Source organism: Saccopteryx leptura, chromosome 6 (genome assembly GCF_036850995.1).
Source record: "Saccopteryx leptura isolate mSacLep1 chromosome 6, mSacLep1_pri_phased_curated, whole genome shotgun sequence".
In the NCBI taxonomy this organism is placed as follows: Eukaryota; Metazoa; Chordata; class Mammalia; order Chiroptera; family Emballonuridae; genus Saccopteryx; species Saccopteryx leptura.
The window spans coordinates 145,200,398-145,204,289 of record NC_089508.1 but is presented as its reverse complement, the minus strand read 5'-3'; the positions used below and the strand labels follow the sequence as shown (position 1 = coordinate 145,204,289).

The 3,892-nt window shown below is 37.7% G+C and overlaps 1 non-coding gene across 1 annotated transcript; it reads right to left on the bottom strand.

The window, feature by feature from the left end:
• Positions 1–76, bottom strand: TRNAP-GGG (transfer RNA proline (anticodon GGG)). The gene has a single exon. It is a non-coding gene; the product is annotated as a tRNA-Pro (tRNA).
• Positions 77–3,892: the final 3,816 nt, after the last annotated feature.

Here is a 3,892-nt window from a genome sequence, read left to right as displayed (position 1 = left end):
TGCCCTGGCCGGGAATCGAACCTGGGACTTCTGCACCCCAGGCCGACGCTCTACCACTGAGCCAACCGGCCAGGGCCTACCCTGATCTTTTTATTTGCACCTGCCAAACATAAAGACAGTATTATGCAATCTCACTATAGGTGAAATAGGAAGGAATGTCATATGGTGATACTTGCTTTCTTTTTTTCTTCATTCTGCTGCCCGAGACACAGACACTGCTTAGATCATGAGATTGAGGCCATGCAAGCTAAAGCAACAACATAGAGGGACATTGTATCACTGACACTACAGAGCACCATACCTTAATGCATTGTTTCTCTTAATGGCCTAGAGGTGAATAAAAAGCCAAAACAATGTTCTTACATAGAATAAAACCATCAGCTTTTCCCCCTGCTTTTCTACTTGTGGGGTCTCATCTTCCCTGCCTTTTTTGTCAATGTGATGCCAGTGGCCATCGCCAGGCAGGTTCACAGTGGATTCGGCCAGATGGTGGAGGAACTGGGAGCAGGAAAGCAGTGAGCCATTGTTACGATTTCTTTATGGTTCAGACTTGCAAGAAATAAGACACATCAGATGAAAGTAGTATAAGCAGAGGGCAGAAACTCATAAGGTGGAATCAGCCCTGAGAAACTGCACCACTGCATATTTATTGAGTTCCAAAAGCCACAGCTCAGCAGATAAAGCTAGAAAGCTACAAAAGCCTTTTTACCCATTCATACCATCCCCAATCCTGCACGTCTACTGTTTCCTTCATATCCCCCTTTTTTGTTTAGCTTGCACTTTATGTAGCGTAAGAGATAATGTGGCAGATTGCTGCTCAATTTTGCTTTGATGCCAATTTCCTCTGCTTCTGACTATATATAATAAAAGAAATATAAAGCAAATGATTAGTATAATGCTTCCTACAGTTCCTCCAAAAATCTTAAACTGTTTTAGAGGATTCAGATTACTGATTCCATCAGAAATAGCAGTTAATAAATTTTCTCCAATCAATTTCAACTGATCCTTAAAAATAGTGTCAGTATGCTTTTGTAAATCTAAAATTTCCATAGTTAAGTTTCCATGGTTTAACAAGTGTTTTTTAACATTTTCCCAAGGGAAATCAGTATGATTCCCCAGAATTGGGGTAATACAAAGAGTAGTTACATTCCAATCACATTTTAGTTTAATTTGTTTTTGCAGACTAACAGTTTGATCTCCTAACATAATCACAGTCTAAATCATTAACCTCAGCACTAATTTTCCTATCTATACGTCAAGAAGACCACAGTTCAGAATTTTCATGCCATTTTTGTACAAAGTCCACAGTCTGTATACTTTGATGTAATGCGACTCCAGATACAGCAGCCGTGGTGGTTATAGCTATTAATCCTATAAAGATGGTAATGATCAGTCCAACTAGTCTCTTGGTTCACTTCAAACACTTAATAAGATGTAACCGCATCATAGAAGGGGAACTCTTGCCACGTTCGATGCATCTGTACTGGAATCCATACTCCTGTCCTGTCCTTAAAATGTATAGACTTAGACTATTTTTATTAAAAGGAATGGAAGAGTTAATACATGTATAAAAAGCACAGTTATTGCAAGTTATAAATAATTTTCAGCTGTCCATTTGGTTTCACCAATAATAAACATATAAGGGCAATCTAACACAAGCAGATATAAAATGTGTCATTCTTTTTAAAGGTTAACATAGTATGAATAGAAGGATGATTTCTCCAGATTTTTCCTTTCCACGCTGACGTATGTTCAAGTGCCATAGCTATTTTCCACAAATGATACTGTATAGGACCAAATTTTATGGGAGGAGCTTGGGGTGACATCCCTCCTTCATGCCATACGATAGTATGATTACCTTGTCCATCAGCTGTAATTGAACCATTGTTCTTATGCCACCTTAAGTCAACATCCTGCCCTTTAACTCGGACAGAGCCATGAGAGCTCCAATCTATGATGTTTCCATAGGAAATATTAAGTAAAACCCAAGCAGTTTCACCTCTGCAATCTTCCGAATGTATCCATTCACTTAGCTGATTAACAATTGCAGTGTGACAGGGTTGTAAATTAGGTGGAGGTTCAGGACCAGGTACAGATGTATTACCTTTAAATCCATATTCTTGTAACAAAAACTTTTTCCTTCTCCTTTACTGTTATTTTTTACAATAGAGAGCCAAGCTTGAGCTAATTTTAAACAATGTGGCTCATATCCTATACATATAGGTAATCCCTCAACTTCTGTTGTATAATTTTCTAATCTTATTCCTTCTTCTGAAGGTACTAAGGGGCTTCTATCATCAAAAGGTCCTGGAAGCCAATTAGAATCATTAACAATAATAGGAACGGCTCTATCTTCCCAATGAATAGCTCTACTTAATAGAGGATTAGGGATGTATGCCCAGTAACTAAAATTTTTAGTCATACATACTGGAATTGTTACCATGGCAATCATTGCTAAGGACAGATTAGTAGCATTTTGTTCTTTTCCAGTAGCTTGTAGCATCTTTTTACCCTCAAAGGTCAGCTTTTTAAGTTGACCCCACCTTGGTATTTTAGCCTTCTCAGTACTAAGCATCGGCGCCTTAAAGGTTCTCTTTCCGAGGTTCAAAGCTTCCGTCTTATCAATGGGCAGATATGGAAAGAATCTATTTCTCTAACTCATGTTAGTTTAATTCTGCAGGCAGGCATCCAAAGGACTTTGCCGGATTCTGAAATGACACAAACAAACCCTCTTCCCCAATGTTGTACTACACCAGGAACCCATTGATCCAACTCATTTTTATAATGCACAGGTTGATTAATCTTAGAACTATTATTTTTTGTCAAATGTCTGTCCGCAGCAGTCAAATTATCCTCTCCTATATTTAAGAAATTTAAATAAAGCTTTGTGTAACATAATTCTAGGGGATAATCTCCTTTCTTCTCCTCCTTTTGTTTAAGTAACATATTTTTCAGAGTGCAGTCGCTGCGCTCAATAATTGCCTGTCCTTGTGGTTCATATGGAATTCCAGGAGTATGGTTAATATTCCAAAGTGTTAAGGATTGTTGAAACTTAGCAGAGGTATAGGCAGGACTGTTGTCAGTTTTAATTGCTTTAGGAATGCCCATAACATTAAAAGCTCTATAAGATGTTGAATGACACAATCAGCCTTTTCTCCAGGCAAAGATGTGGCCCATCAAAAGGAAGAATAAGTGTCAATAGAACAGTGTACATAAGATAGTTTTCCAAAGGAAGAAACATGAGTTACATTCATTTGCCACAGGTCATTACTGTACTGTCCTCTAGGATTTGTCGTGTCTCCCCTCCCCCCCCCACCCTCCCACCCCCGTAATGGAGGAGCATTTATAATACTTCATTGAGGACATTCTCTAACAATATTTTGAGCCTCTCACCTGGTTATCTTACATTTTTGCATTAAACCTTTTCTATTCATATCGGTCTCTGCATGAAATTTCGTGGCTATTTGTACCGATCCAGTAAGTAATTGATCAATTTTATTATTTGCAGTAGACATAGGGCCTGGTAAAGCTGTATGAGAATGAATGTGAATTATATAAATAGGCAAATTTCATTCTCACAATAAAAGTCGTAACTCTTGAAATAATTTGTGTAATTCAGAACCATCATTTGAAATGTAAACAGTTTTTATAAGTTTAACTGTATGTTCTACGAATCTACATATTGTGAATCAGTAACAGTGTTAATAGGGCAAGGAAAGTCATTAAAAAGTAATATGGCAGATAACTCTGCTTTTTGAACTGGTATATATGGAGGTTTTACTACTTTTGTTTCTGGTCTAGTATACCCTGCTATACCTAATTTACTTGTATCAGTATAAAACGTAGAAGCCTTTTGAATTGGCTGAGCCGATACTTTAGTCGGCAGAATCCA